Here is a 16,648-nt window from a genome sequence, read left to right on the forward strand (position 1 = left end):
CTGTTCTTGCAGTAATACCGTAGCATCAGGCATGACATTTTAATTTATAACTTATTTACTACTATCCCCATATCCAGCAAACTTTTCAAACATTATCCACATATACTACTGAATGTACTTCCAAATTTATACAAATGTGACATAAAACTTGAACTGCGTGAAAAACTAGCTTTCCGTCAAACGGAGGGCAAAGTAACCATACTTTACTCATCCAGTGTTCTATAATGAGAGCACCATTCAACACATTTTCAAAACTTTTGTAAACTTCCTCTCGCTTCCAGCAGGAAAGCAGTTAATCGTACACGAAATGTCCGTTGCATATGCTGCAAAAGCTTCAGCGTGCAGCATGACATTTTAATTTATTATTTCTTTACTACCAACTCTATTTACTACGGACTTTACAGACAGTATTGACATATAACGTACGAGGTAGATACAAAATTATATCATTGTACGATATTTAGTTTGGGAAAAAAATCTCGCTTGTCACAAAAATGTAAACAGGTCTCAATATCGGTTGTATACAAAATTCGATGATGTAAGGTATTGCTCAGGTGACTTAATCCTTTGTAACGTAATCACGTATTTGAAGCCATTTTGTATTCAGGAGGTCGGTTTTTAATGCAAATGTGGGTAAGAGGCTTAGAAGTTAAAGTCCTGTTCGAAGCCATAGTGACAGGTGATGGAGAATCTCCGTTCTCAAATTAGAAGTTCATCAAGAAACACGATTTGCGCCCAGATGATGATATTTCAGTCTGAGTCGTGGTGCAGTGGATCGTATTCAGAAGGACTGAGGATCATAGATCCGTCCGAACGTTCAGAATTAGGTTTTCCTAATTTCCCGAAGTTGGTTGAGGCAAACGCCGGGACAGATCATTTGGGGACGTGTGCGACTATTTCCCTCTCTCATTCTCCCTAGACTTGTTTTTTTGCTTTAGATTCACTTTGCAGATGTTGACGAGATTTACAACTTAATTTTTGTAAAGGACGTTAAGGCTGTGAGCACCGCCGTGAAATTTCTTTTCATAACTTCTAATGAGTTTCCGTTGGCAAATTGCCATTAAAAGCAAAGCTTTTAAAACTTAACGTAAGGTAGTTTAACATTTACAACGTAACGCGCACGAGGATGACAACACATTCTACTCTTTTTGTAATAAAGCCACTGCGCCAATCAAGTTGTTACTCGGTATTCCGTTACTATGCAAGGTTTTCCAAAGTACGAACAAGATATATCGACCCAAAAAATATTCGTTACGTCTTTAACCTGCGACTGATTCTCTTCGAGTGTCATTAGACCAGTTGGCAAGTCAGTGAGAGCTCTTCCATGTCTGTGTGCTGAAAAAGAAAAACTGTAAGATATGCAGATTACACCGCATACTTATTGGCTCCATCGGTTTCTCAGTACGCTGCTTACGGACACAGGTGTACCACCAGCGTCACCCACGATCGATGCTATGTTTTCATTCCATACCATCTCCCTACAAATTGCTAAACTCGAGTATTTGTGAGAGTTCACTGAGTCGTATAGTACTATAATGGGGCAGTCGAAAAGTTTCTACTTATTGGTGCTGATAGGTACATAGAGTTCGGAAATTCCGCTACCGGGAAGCGGGTACACAGCATTCTGGATAGGAAGCCAAGTCCGGAAACGTCATCCAACGACGCTACATAACGTCAAACTCATAGGCACAGGTGGCTGTAAAAACAAGTGATACCGTGATGATGTTTGCAAACTTTCAAGAACGGTGGAGACGGATAAATGTATCAGTTTGAGGTAAGGGTAAGGGTCCCTCGTTCTGAAACGAAGTTAGAAGCGAAAATGATTCTCATACCTCTGACAGTGGAATACACCTACCGGTATGTAAGAATGTAGGGTAAGCACCACTCAGACGTGGTACTAAGGACCAAAATAAGGAAAAAGGGCCGGCTGGAGTGGCCGTGCAGTTCTAGGCGCTACAGTCTGGAACCGAGCAACCACTACGGTCGCAGATTCGAATCCTGTCTCGGGCATGGATGTGTGTGATGTCCTTAGGTTAGTAGTTCTAAGTTCTAGGGGACTGATGACCTCAGCTGTTAAGTCCGATAGTGCTCAGAGTCATTTGAACCATCTTTTCCACTGGTTTTTATCACATCAGTGAATGGTTCACACATTGCGACGGAATATATCTGACGCTCAGATAGTTAAATTTTATGTGAGTATACTACAACTCTGTGGCAATGAAGTCAGCAACTGGTCTTGCACTTAGCGTTGCTGACTCTTCATCCCGGGGCTCCGCGTTCGTTTCACAGACGGGTCGGAGATATTTCTCCACTCGATACAGAGTATGTGTTGTCCTCATCATTGTTTCATCATCATAAACGTGCAAGTCGCTGAAGTGACGTGACTTTGAAAGACCTGCAACAAGCCGCCAAATTCACCTGAAAGCGTATCCCGACCACAATTGCCAAACCCATATTTCATTTCAATTCTTACTAACATATATGTACATCTGTACCAACAGTCCATTGAGAACATGAAGACGAAATTCAATTTCTCTTGACACGTCATGGTCAAGTAACGTAACTCGCTGAGACTTGGACCACAAATGGAAAGAACGGGTGCAGTGCAGAATGTAACTGAAAGACGTATGCTATGAAACGAACAGGAACACCGCTTTTATTCAAAAGCAATAACTACATGAAAATTATCGCGATTTAGCATGGTCTCCTGGAAATTACAAAACGTTAGCCTTGATTCTTAATTAGCTTTGTGAACAGCAAGGACGTCAGAGCATGCTCTGGAACGTGTTCCCGTGTTGGCAGCGTGATCGGTAAGTAATTCGTTGGGGTGGGCCTCCCATTCGTCCATCACCCCATTTGAAAACTGCTGAATGGTCGTTGGTACACGTGGACGTGCTACAGTACATCCTCCCAACGAATCTCACACGTGCTAGATAGGATTGAACTCATCGGAACGAGCAAGCAAATCCATTAGCCAAATATTCTCTCGATCCAACAACTGTTTTACCTATGCAGTTTGATGCATTCACATCCACAAAAATCTCACGGCTTAATGCATCTTTGAAGAGACTCGCATGGGGAAACGATGCAGTGTCTCAATAATTTTGAGCAATGAATGTGCCGTCTTCAAAGTTTTTTTGTCAGGACACACATGCAACATTGAACCTTCTTGCACCTGGAGCATCAAAATGAATACATTCGACACTGTTCTTGAGTGCATTAAGTGTTCCCTCCTATCATCACATGAGGGTACGTAATGCGCTGATGACCATTGTCGAACATAGTCATTTTGGTGGTCCATGTGTGGTAGTATGTTGAGACATAGTGCTCCCCTTGGTCTAGTGACCACCGAACAGGCCTTGAAAGACCCATCAGTATGAAACGACCACATTGTCAACTTCGGCCATTAGTCATCATTGGATGAGGATGTGGAGGGGCATGTGGTCAGCAGACCACCTTGTCAACTTCGGCCATTAGGCATCGTTGGATGAGGATGTGGAGGGGCATGTGGTCAGCAGAGCAGCTTGTCAACTTTGGCCATTAGGCATCATTGGATGAGGATGTGGAGGGGCATGTGGTCAGCAGACCACCTTGTCAACTTCGGCCATTAGTCATCATTGGATGAGGATGTGGAGGGACATGTGGTCAGCACACCGCTTTCCCGGCTGCTGTCAGTTTTCGTGACTGGACCTGCTACTCCTCAGTAAAGTAACTCTTCGATTAGCCTCAACAGGTTCTGAGTGTACTCCACTTGCCAGCAGCGCTCGACAGTCCCGGTTGGACACCCATCCAAGGGCTAGACACCTCAACAGTTTTTCACTTCGGTGGTCTGACAGGAATCGATGTTACAACTGCAGCAAGACCATTGGCCTGACTACCAAATACAGGATGCCAGTGCAGATGGAAAATTATTTATGGTATGGCTACCCAACTACAAATGACATTTAGACTGAGCGCTGCAGGATTTGTGTTGTTTGGAGTGTTGGTGTCATGATTTGCCGTTAGGTGCTGGTGCTGGTACCTCACCGTAGGACTGAAACACAGGCCTCAGTGTGCGTAACAGTTCCAGGCAGGCAACATAATTTTGGATGAGGTGAACAGACCCGTACCGGTAAAGTTTTTCTTATTGTAACAACAGCAACAGCGCTTCCAGAATGAAATTTTTCACTCCGTAGCGGAGTGCGCGCTGAAATGAAACTTCCTGGCAGATTGAAACTGTGTGTGATACCGAGACTTGAACTCGGGACCTCTGTTTTTCCGGGGGCAAGTGCTCTACCATCTGAGCTACCCAAGCACGACTCACGATCCGTTCTCACAGCCTCAGTTCTTTGAGTACCTCGTCTCCTACCTTCCAAACTTCACAGAAGCCCTCCTGCAGACCTTGCAGGGTCTGCAAGGTTTGCAGGAGGGCTTCTGTGAAGTTTGGAAGGTAGCAGACGAGGTCCCGATTTCGAGTCTCGGTCCCGCACACAGTTCTAATCTGCCAGGAACTTTCAGAAATACTGTTGTTTCTCTTCGCGAGTATCGACGATGCAGCTCCATCGCACGTTCCTCTTGAGATCACTCAGTTACTCTGTACCACATTCGGAGAAAACTAAATCACTGGCTGATCGTTCCAATCTGAGTGGCCACCCAAGTCACCAGATTTGAAACAGTGTGATTTCTGGCTGTGGGCTAACCCGAAGAACGGGGTTTATCAACGGGACATCAACATCCGTTGGAGGCTGAAGATGAACGAACCGAAAGAGGTAGCCAACATCCCACCTCAGCAGTAGAGCAATCCATTGAGTGCTTCCTGGCTGTCGTCGATGCAGATGGTCACATCGTAGAGCACGTGTGTTACATGGATCGTAAACATCGTACCAAATTTACAAATGTTACCCTCTCTTTTGAAAATTTTAACGTGTTTCTGTCAATGGATGATTCGTTATTTCCATTCGGAATGTCCTTACAAACGTTTCTACAGAATTTCATTGTTCTATGACCACTAGTTTTTCATGGGAACACTCTGAAGTACGGGATGTTTAATTATAATCAACTTGTATTTTAAAGTGAGAGAATAAATGCGTATCTGCACCGCTTCAATACAAAATTCTCCAAGCTGTGTTCTTTTTCTAGACCATATGAACTGATGAAGTTGTTGTGGTCTTCAGGGGGAAGACTGATTTCATACAAATCTCCACGCTAGTCCACCTAATGCAGGCCTGTTCATCACTGCATAACTGCTGCAAAGAATTAGTCATGTTCTACAGTTTTAAAAACCTACACTTGGTTCTATTAATCAGAAATGTTGAAAGTTGCCCTGAAATATTTTATACGGTAGAATGCACTGAAAGAAACACAATGTCAAAATTTTGGCTCCTAAGACACGTTGCAAGTATTTTTTTAAAAATAAGCTCTTGAAAATTGCCAACTTCTTAGCTTTCCAGCTGGCTGGAGAAATGTATACACCTCCTGTACCACTACCAGACAGTGCATGTCCAACATGGTGGACTCGTGTCTTTCATTGTTGGCACCTTAATAAACAGATAACAGGACACAAGGTTCTTTTTTTTTTTAGTTGGTTTCTTGAACGTTCTTTCGAATAATGAAATTTCGTTAGAAATTGTAGAAATACGAGTATTACGACAAACAGGAAATAACTTTGCACGATTCCACAAACTGTAGTTTGAACGATGATTGTTGTACAAGTCCAGAACAAAAACAAGACTACCTTCCAAGCTCAAAGAAAACATGCACAGTAATTACGTACTGAGACAAAGAAAAGGGGGACAATTTTTTGGTCAACCTAACGGAGGAGACAAGTACTTAAGCAGTGTGCAAAGCCAGTTTCGTTTCTTAAAATGTGAACATGAATTGTATGAATGGAGCCGGCCGGAGTGGCCGTGCGTTTCTAGGCGCTTCAGTTTGGAACCGCGTGACCGCTACGGTCGCAGGTTCGAATCCTGCCTCGGGCATGGATGTGTGTGATATCCTTTGATTGGTTAGGTTTAAGTAGTTCTAAGTTCTAGGGGACTAATGACCTCAGATGTTGAGTCCCATAGGGCTCAGAGCCATTTGAACCATTTTTTTTCTATGAATGGAAGAAAGGTTTGCATGACATACGAAATATGCACCAAAATGAAACTCACAGCACTGCGAAAGAAAAACTATTCGAAATACTTGGAACTGCTTTTGATGTCAATGTACCAAGGGAGATCTACGAGAGACGGTTATCTGCATTGCAAGTGAGATGAACACTACTGATTTAAACGCCTGTTTCGCCCTGATTCAACAGATTCAGGATCTTATGTAAAAAGGAAGACTCAAAATTGCAAAATTTACCTCAAGGAAATGTGTAGAGGAGGTGTCATTATGAGTAACACCATACAGAAATTCTTGTTCTCTTCTAAACCTCTGTGTATAAAGTCAGTGGGTCAGGTTTTGTACAAGAACTGCGTGCAAACTGCGTTTTACTACTTCGAACATAAAGAGAGAGAGAGAGAGAGAGAGAGAGAGAGAGAGAGAGAGAGAGAGAGAGAGAGAGAGAGAGACTTATGCTGCACATGCTATGGCATGTTCGTATACAACAATGCAGGTATTGTTTCCACAGATTTACATCTGTCTCTATGAACATCAAGGCAGATCAGGACAAAAATTAAAATAAAACTATTGTGTACTCGATAAACTTTTGTAATCTATGTGGAAAAATGAGGAAAAATGAAAAAGCATAATTTTCGATGTTACTCCCGAAATGTCTTCTCTTACCATTTGCAGAAAATAATTCATTGCTTGCTTGAGCCTTGGCCTGGACGTAACGACAGCTCTATCCTTAGCAGAGCGACAGAAAGACTGTTAATATAATTCAGTTTCATCCGGGAACTAATCAGGTGATTCAGCCTCTCGATAAAATCATTCTCAACAGTTAAAACATCTTTCAGAACTTTGTCTGACAATATAATTTGCGATACATCTTTATCATTTCAGGTTTATCAGCGGAACAGTCATTTCTGCATTGACAGTCTGCACTGCCTCAATTTGACCGGGTATGTCTGTTACGCAGCGCATTATGCAGCAAAACTGCAGCGACCATTTCCTACTCCAGTACAGTTCTGTGTAAATAAAACTAGTAGGTGCTGGGATGCGTAAATATTTTGTCAGATGTCCCCGGTGTGAGGAAAATGTTTGTTTTTGTCATCCAGGCACTTCGCATTTTTGTGACGATTACAGGGAATAAAGACGGAACTGTTTCGTTGTTAGAGCCGCACGGGGTAGCCGCGCGGTCTCAGGCGCATTGTCACGGTCGGCGCGGCTCTCACGTCGGAGGTTCGAGTCCTCCCTCGGGCATGGGTATGTGGATGTGTGTGTTGTCCATAGCGTAAGTTAGTTTAAGTTACATTAAGTAGTGTGTAGGCTTAGGGACCGATGGCCTCAGCAGTTTGGTCCCATTAGACCTAAGAGCTGAGATGGAATCCCAGTTCTAAGCAAAGAAGGGAAAGCAAAAAGGTGGAAGGAGTATATACAGGGTCCATACAAGGGCGATGTACTTGAGGACAATATTATGGAAATGGAAGAGGATGTAGATGAAAATGAAATGGGAGATAAGATACTGCGTGAAGAGTTTGAGAGAGCACTGAAAGACCTGAGTCGAAAAAAGGCCCCGGGAGTAGACAACATTCAATTAGAACTACTGAGAGCGTTGGGAGAGCCAGTCCTGACAAAACTCTACCATCTGGTGGGCAAGATGTATGAGACAGGCGAAATATCCTCAGACTTCAAGAAGAATATAATAATTCCAATCCCAAAGGAAGCAGGTGTTGACAGATATGAAAATTACCGAACTATCAGTTTAATAAGTCACGGCTCCAAAATACCAACGCGAATTCTCTACAGACGAATGGAAAAACTGATAGAAGCCGACCTCTGGGAAGATCAGTTTGGCTTCCGTAGAAATGATGGAACACGTGGGGCAATACTGACGCTACGACTTATCTTAGAAGAAACGTTAAGGAAAGGCAAACCTACGTTTCTAGCATTTGTAGACTTAGAGAAAGCTTTTCACACTGTTGAATGGAATACTCTCTTTCAAACTCTAAAGGTGGCAGGGGTAAAATGCAGGGAGCGAGAGGCTATTTACAATTTGTACAGAAACCAGATGGCAGTTATAAGAGTCGAGGGGCATGAAAGCGAAGCAGTGGTTGGGAATGGAGTGAGACAGGGTTGTAGCATATCCCCGATGTTATTCAATCTGTATATTGAGCAAGCAGTGAAGGAAACAAAAGAAAAAATCGGAGTAGGTATTAAAATCTATGGAGAAAAAATAAAAACTTTGAGGTTCGCCAATGACATTGTAATTCTGTCAGAGACAGCAAAGGACTTGGAAGAGCAATTGAACGGAATCGACAGTGTCATGAAAGGAGGGTATAAGATCAACATCAACAAAAGCAAAACGAGGATAATGGAGTGTACTCGAATTAAGTCGGGTGATGCTGAGGGAATTAGATTAGGAAATAAGACACTTAAAGTAGTAAAGGAGTTTTGCTATTTGGGGAGGAAAATAACTGATGATGGTCGAAGTAGAGAGGATATAAAATGTAGACTGGCAATGGCAAGGAAAGCGTTTCTGGAGAAGAGAAATTTGTTTACATCGAGTATAGATTTAAGTGGCAGGAAGTCGTTTCTGAAAGTACTTGTATGGAGCGTAGCCATGTATGGAAGTGAAAGATGGACGATAACTAGTTTGGACAAGAATAGAATAGAAGCTTTCAAAATGTGGTGCTACAGAAAAATGCTGAAGATTAGATGGGTAGATGATATAACTAATGAGGAGGTATTGAATAGGATTGGGGAGAAGAGAAGTTTGTGGCACAACTTAACTAGAAGAAGGGACCGGTTGGTAGGACATGTTCTGAGGGATGAAGGGATCACAAATTTAGCACTGGAGGGCAACGTGGAGGGTAAAAATCGTAGAGGGAGACCAAGAGATGAATACACTAACCAGATTAAGAAGGATGTAGATTGCAGTAGGTACTGGGAGATGAAGAAGCTTGCACAGGATAGAGTAGCATGGAGAGCTGCATCAAATCAGTCTCAGGACCGAAGACCACAACAACAACATGAACTACGGGTTATTCAAAAAGTTAATTATGCTGTTAGGTGCTTAAAACTCGAGTGTGAGCACTTTGGCCTTCGCGCTATGCGGTGCTACGTTCTCATTCCACGGTTGCGTTTGCCTATTTGGCGACCGCACTCTAGATAAGGATGGCAGTACAAATCGCCTTTATAATTGGCTCCTCACGCGGCAAAAATGATTAGTTTTAACGTAAAAAAAGCATGCAGTGCGCCCTAGCATTTAACATTTTTTATAGCGCATTTCTTTGTGTTCTTCCGGTGTGAAAGATTTCAGGGTATGTTGCGGAACGTCGTTTTTGACCACTGCCTTCTTAGTTATAAATAAAGAATTTATAGGTTTGCTTGGAATGTAAATACTGCTAAAGCTAGTACTGAAAGTCATTCAGAGGGTTTGTAACGATTAGAAGAAACACCTTGAAAAAGTCTTTAGCCACATGCCTCTCCTCTCACAGCTAGTACACAAAAAGGCAGTAATGCATGGGCACAGGAAAGCGACCAGGAGCGGTATTAACGTTTCGGACGAACATTTGTGACGTTAATGGCTCGCCGCTCAGCAACAATAGCTGGCGCCTACAGTGAGCTATCCCACATATTGTCGCAATGTGTGCCGGTCCCTCACTGTCTTCTGTAAAGTACCAGGTCAGCACTCGACTGTACATGTACCCACAGTTTACAACGACATTGTTATTGAAATCCCCTTTTTGCACCGCAATTGATATATGAACGTTATTGTTTACGTACTACAGCAACGGAATCTACTCTGAAGGGCGTCAGTTATTTGTTGGAAACCATGTGATTACGGAGACATAGTGTGTGCGTTGTTTCCTCTATCTCGCCTGCTTCTATTCTCATTATTAGCTCATTACGTGGATTTTTCTTACCACCGTGATGGCAACGGTAAAAAATTCGGTTGTCAACCTTTTCAAGCAGTATCAGGAGAGGAAATGAAATTCTAAGTGCGCCGCTACTGTTTTACAGGATAGAGATAAGATTTTTCTCTGTGTTTGTTGCCTGCTTCGGACCTGTGATTTCGAGTTTTCGAGGCAACAGCGCTAATCCAAAACATAGAAAGGCCGTAGCCGAGAGTAAGAAAAGAAAACTTGTTAACAGCGACACTAGAACGTACAATTTAACGAAAAGTAGCAGACAGTAGAACTAGATGACGGTTCAAAACAAAATCACTTTGAATAGGGGAATTTCAATGGGAAATGGGAACAAGATGGAGGTGTGGTGTGAATAATATAATTTATCGTGACAGCCCCGTGAAGAATTTGTTTCCTCGTGTCTCTAAATCTGTTAATGTTTCTCAATACGTACGGAATATTTGAAAGAAAACAGAAAATTAAAATCCAGTCTTGGATCACGTTACTTACCTACGCTGTGCGACGAGTCGACTTAATGTACCTATTCCGTAACTCAGTAGGAATGCAAAGCCTCAGAAACATGCTTGAGTAAGAGAAACGTAAAGGCTGCCTGCAGGAAAATTAAAGAAACTCATGCAGCAAAGAGAAGCAACTGTATGAATGTCAGTACAAACCAAAAAGAGCGAAGGCGGAAACTGACAGCGGCATATAGCGACGAACCGTTGTTGTTGTTGTGGTCTTCAGTCCTGAGACTGGCTTGATGCAGCTCTCCATGCTACTCTATCCTGTGCAAGCTTCTTCATCTCCCAGTACCTACTGCAGCCTACATCTTTCTGAATCTGCTTAGTGTATGCATCTCTTGGTCTCCCTCTAAGATTTTTACCATCCGCGCTGCCCTCCAATACTACATTGGTGATCCCTCGATGTCTCAGAACATGTCCTACCTACCGATCCCTTCTTCTAGTCAAGTTGTGCCACAAACTCCCCCCCCCCCCCCCCAATTCTATTCAATACCTCCTCATTAGTTATGTGATCTACCCATCTAATCTTCAGCATTCTTCTGTAGCACCACATTTCGAAAGCTTCTATTCTCTTCTTGTCCAAACTATTTATCGTCCATGTTTCACTTCCATACATGGCTACACTCCATACAAATACTTTCAGAAAAGACATCTTGACACTTAAATCAATACTCGATGATAACAAATTTTTCTTCTTCGGAAACGCTTTCCTTGCCATTGCCAGTCTACATTTTATATCCTCCCTACTTCGACCATCATCAGTTATTTTGCTCCCCAAATAGCAAAACTCCTTTACTACTGTAAGTGTCTCATTTCCTAATCTAATTCCCTCAGCATCACCCAAAGTAATTCGACTACATTCCATTATCCTCGATTTGCTTTTGTTGATGTTCATCTTATACCCTCCTTTCAAGACACTGTCCATTCCGTTCAACTGCTCTTCCAAGTCCTTTGCTGTCTCTGACAGACTTACAATGTCATCGGCGAACCTCAAAGTTTTTATTTCTTCTCCATGGATTTTAATACCTACTCCGAACTTCTCTTTTGTTTCCTTTACTGCTTGCTCAATATACAGATTGAATGACATCGGGGATAAGCTACAACCCTGTCTCACTCGCTTCCCAACCACTGCTTCCCTTTCATACCCCTCGACACTTATAACTGCCATCTGCTTTCTGTACAAATTGTAAATAGCCTTTCGCTCTTTGTATTTTACTCCTGCCACCTTCGGAATTTGAAAGAGAGTATTCCAATCAACATTGTCAAAAGCTTTCTCTAAGTCTACAAATGCTAGAAACGTACGTTTGCCTTTCCTTAATCTTTCTTCTAAGGTAAGTCGTAGGGTCAGTATTGCCTCACTTGTTCCAGTATTTCTACGAAATCCAAACTGATCTTCCCCGAAGTCGGCTTCTATCAGTTTTTCCATTCGTATGTCAAGAATTCGCGTTAGTATTTTGCAGCTGTGAGTTATTAAACTGATAGTTCGGTAATTTTCACATCTGTCAACACCTGCTTTCTTTGGGATTGCAATTATAATATTCTTTTTGAAGTCTGAGGGTATTTCGCCTGTTTCATACATCTTGCTCACCAGATGACAGAATTTGTCAGGACTGGCTCTCCCAAGGCTGTCAGTAGTTCTAATGGAATGTTGTCTACTCCGGAGGCCTTGTTTCGACTCAGGTCTTTCAGTGCTCTGTCAAACTCTTCACTCAATATCATATCTCCCAACTCATCTTCATCTACATCCTCTTCCAACTTGGTACAAAATCATAGAAGGGAACACTTTGGTCGATGAGAAAAAGCGGTGAAATTCGAAATTACGTGAAGATGTAGACAGCGCACAGACAGAAATAAGTCAAAAACGGGACTTGCAGTAGACGATATTCGCTTGATTTATATAAAGGAGAATCCACAAACTGGTGAAAACCAACAATGGGAAGAGCAGCTTTGGTTTCGGATAAATGTAGGAACAGTCCAACAGATTTCCTTAGAAGACAGACTGAAGAAAGTCAAATATACTTTTGTGGTATTTGTGCATTTAGAGAAAGCGTTAGACCTGAAGGGAATGTATCCTTTCAAATAATTAAGGTATAAGCCAGGGGACGAAAAGTTTTCCGCAACTTGTAAACAAACCGAGGTGTAGTTACAAGAATCGAAACTCATGAGAGGGAGGTAGCTGTTCCAAAGACTGTTTGACATGGTTTTAACGTATCCCTGATCTTATTCAGTCCGTACACTGAACAAGCAGTAACGGACACAAAATACACGTTAAAACATAATTTGTAGCTATTCAGAAGAAATGCCAAGTTTGAGGTCTTCCAATGACATTTTAATTTCGTCACATCAGTTGACCGGGTTGTACAGTATGTTAAATAACATTATAAGATGAATACCGAGAAACATGGCTAGTGTTATGTTGGCGTATCAAATGAGACGCTGATGAGGAAATATAATAAGAAACAAGACACTATAAGTAGTAGATGCAGTTTGCTACTTGTTCCTCAAACTGCGCCATTAAAGTGGATAGCAAGGTTTAGAAATTTTTGTATGTCATATTCAAAAACTCGGCCTCAATACGAAAACTAACCGTATAGGTACTGTTTTATATTGCTAGTCGAAATGGATATACATTCAATAATTGTAGGTCACTTTTAACACCAACTCCTGAAAGAACATTGTACATCTGCTACATTTCCATCACAACTATGGTGATGATTGGTCTCTACCACCTAATAGAGATTTCATTGCGCTCCATGCATCCACCTACATTATTTGGGTGAAAATCTGTAGACATGATGTCGGGCTATGAACACACTTGTCGAAATTCGTACAAAACAGCTGGTAATTTATAAGTACAGGGTGTCCATAAAGTTCCTTTACAACTTCAAAATTTCATTACAACGGCAATTGTTGAAATATTTTAACAAAATTTCTTTTATTGTAATCACTGTTTACTAAAGTTTTTACATATACTAAAATTTAGTGTTTCAGATACTCTGTTGATGGAAAGAACTGAACCTCTATAAAATGGCAACTGGATAAGAGAAGGCACAATGTGCGTCCTGGTCTATTAAGACAAAATCGGATGTTCAGACTCAACGAAACTTGAGAACTAAGTGTGAAATAGATCCACCATGACGCCAAGGTCAAAAAGTTTATGCAGACAGGGACAGTATTGGATAAAGAGCGGCTCTGAGCACTATGGGACTTAACTTCTGAGGTCACCAGTCCCCTAGAATTTAGAACTAAAACATAACTAATATCAGGACATCACACACATCCATGCCCGAGGCAGAATTCGAACCTGCGATCGTAGCGGTCGCCCGGTTCCAGACGGTAGCGCCTAGAACCGCTCGGCCAGTCCGGCCGGCGGATAAAGGGAGGAGTAGGCGACGAAGAACATCTGAGAAAAACATCGATCGCGTTTTAAACGTCTTCACTCGTTCATCTACCAACTCTATCCGCACTGCTGACAGACAGTTGCAGCTACCACGTTCAGTTGTGCATAAGGTCCTCCACGAGAACTTACGGCTGTACGCTTACAAAGTGCAGCTGTTACAGACACCTGAACAAAATCAGAAGCCAAAACGAACAGAGTTTGCACTCAACATGCTGGAACGTCTTTCGGTTCAAATGGTTCAAATGGCTCTGTGCACTATAGGACTTAACATCTGAGGTCATCAGTTCCCTAGAACATAGAACTACTTAAACATAGCTAACCTAAGGACGTCACACACATCCATGCCCGAGACAGGATTCGAACCAGCGACCGTAGCGATCGCGCGGTTCCAGACTGAAGCGCGTAGAACCTCTTGGCCTACGGAGGATGAAGCATTCCTTAAGCGAGTTTCTTTCAGTGACGAAGCAACTTTTCATGTTTCTGGAACATTACAGAGAAATAATGTGAGTATCTGGGGATCTGAACACCCCCATGTGACTAGGGAGCTTCACCGGGATAGTCCAAAATTGAATGTGTGATGTGGAATCATGAGCAACCAAATAATTTTTCCTCTTTTCTTCAACGAGTCAACAATTAGCGCAGATGTTTCTCTCGATCTTCTGACCGAATATGTAGCGCAACAACTGACTGTCTTACTACCAACTATCATTTTCCAGCAAGATGGTGCACCTCCACATTGGAGACTGCATGTTCGTCGGTTCCTCAATGAAACATTTCCAGGCAGATGAACTGGGTGGGATGGGCCAATTCCTTCGTCACTGCGTTAGCCAGGTATCACTCTCTTGGACTTTTTTATGGGGGTATGTAAAAGATGTCGTGCATCAAACACAGATACGGGACATTGCTGACTTGAAGCAAAGGATTCACAATGCCATTGCCACCATTGATGACGCTATCCTACAGCGAACGTGGCAAGAAATCGAGTACCGTCTTGATGTACTTCGTTCAACAAAAGGCGCCCACACAGAGGTCTATTAAACACTGTCAAAAATACTTTTAGAAACACTGATTACAATAAAAGAAATGTTGTTAAAATATTTCAACTATTGCCATTGTCATAAAATTTTGAAGTTGTTAACGGACGTCATGTACACCCTGTACATCTTTAAATCTTAAATTTCCTGTAAGATATTCAAAAAATTAGCCTGAGCGAAATAATCATAATTATATATTTTCCTTCCAGAAACATCAGATGTCCCAAAATACGACTACAATTGACTAATATCTCGTACTCTTACACATAATAATACTGAATGAATATTCAGATTTTTAAAAACAATAACATCAAATTCTAATAACATTTATAAATAGGTAATAATTAAATCTAGAACACAACTAAGCGAAAATGAACTAAATCTGAAATTCTAATAACAATAATTCCTCAAGAAATATAAAGAAAAAAACTTGTACACAGAAGTGTTATAAAATAACTCACTAATTAATATAAACATGTTAATGATTTCATTCACTTAATTTTATTTAAAAGATACGACCGGTTGATGAGACATATCCTAATGTAGAGCCAAAACTCAACAGTGAGAGAACCATCCCAAATGATTTTTGTTTAGCTTTTGTAAGAGATCAGGGTGAAGTATTCTATCAGCAACATAAAACGCAAGCGTGGAGTGTTCATGTTACCCTTGTGCTCACCTAGATATTCTCAAGCTCCACAGATTACGACTACCAATAGACTTTGAGCATATACAGAACAATGTGGGACGAAGTCTTATCCTGTGTGAGTTAACAGCCGGCTGGACATCAAAAATGGTTCAAATGGGTCTGAGCACTATGGGACTCAACTGCTGTGGTCATAAGTCCCCTAGAACTTAGAACTACTTAAACCTAACTAACCTAAGGACAACACACAACACCCAGCCATCACGAGGCAGAGAAAATCCCTGACCCCGCCGGGTAACTGGACATCCTATTCCTCATCTTGCACAGCAGTAATGAACAATGGTCAAAAGTTTCCTGTAACCCCTAGACAAGTAGAAGGGTCATAAATTAAATAAAAATTATTTCGACATGATTCACAGAAAATTTCTTTGATTTGCTTTGAAGGGGACTGCATATCCACAGCATCGAGTGAGAGAAGAGTCTTTTTAAACTCACACTAGTGTTGATAAACAGTGGCCAAAGATCTACATACACTTTCAAGACGAACACAGGAGAGAGATAGATCTGTAGTCAGTCGCCGTCATTGTGTAACTTCTATTCTGAATCAATGATAATAGAGCTGGAAAACTCTACAGGGATTAATACGATTCGAAGATGGCACCTTAGCAGCTTGTTCTTCGTTTATAATATGACGTTTGTGAAGATGAACAGTAAATTCAAGAAGACGAAAGTCATGGCTTTCAAAGGGAGAGGATCAGTCAAATGTAAAATTATGGTAGACCGTCAGTGGCACTTTTCAAACATCGTGGGTGTGATACCAGCTGCTAACGTGAATTTCCATTAGCGATTTGGAATTCGGAAAACGAACAGAATAAAGTTTTACATGTTTGTGGCGGATACAGTCGTACTCTGTTAACGAGAGAATAGAACTTTCTCATGAAAAATTCGATCGAGGCTCCATTCACGAATAAGCGATTTCTGAGAAATACAATCATATCAGAACGAAGACGTCCAGCGGAATCTGTGTGTCTGTTCTGCACGTATGAAGTTAGATTATGTACGTAAGAGAACTGGGA

This window comes from Schistocerca piceifrons, chromosome 6 (genome assembly GCF_021461385.2).
Source record: "Schistocerca piceifrons isolate TAMUIC-IGC-003096 chromosome 6, iqSchPice1.1, whole genome shotgun sequence".
NCBI lineage: Eukaryota > Metazoa > Arthropoda > Insecta > Orthoptera > Acrididae > Schistocerca > Schistocerca piceifrons.